A 254-nucleotide genomic window follows, 5' to 3' on the forward strand; every position below is an offset into this window, starting at 1 on the left:
AGACAAGTTGTGATCCCGCTTTCAGGCGGGAATCGCCCTCTTCACACCGAAAAATAAAAGTGAGCCAGGGTCCCTTCTGCAAATCGGACATTTGTATGTAAGAACGGGGCCCGAACAAAACTTGAAAACCAAGCGGTCCCAGGCCACAGGGCCTCCCTTAGTAATCGACGCCGACATCCGTTGCTAAGGGAGAAAAGGAAGTACAAGGTTGTGGTCCTTCGACTCTAGTCTTCCGGTGAGAGCCACTTCCGGTG

The sequence above is a fragment of the Cervus canadensis genome, chromosome 1 (assembly GCF_019320065.1).
Source record: "Cervus canadensis isolate Bull #8, Minnesota chromosome 1, ASM1932006v1, whole genome shotgun sequence".
NCBI classification, from domain to species: Eukaryota; Metazoa; Chordata; class Mammalia; order Artiodactyla; family Cervidae; genus Cervus; species Cervus canadensis.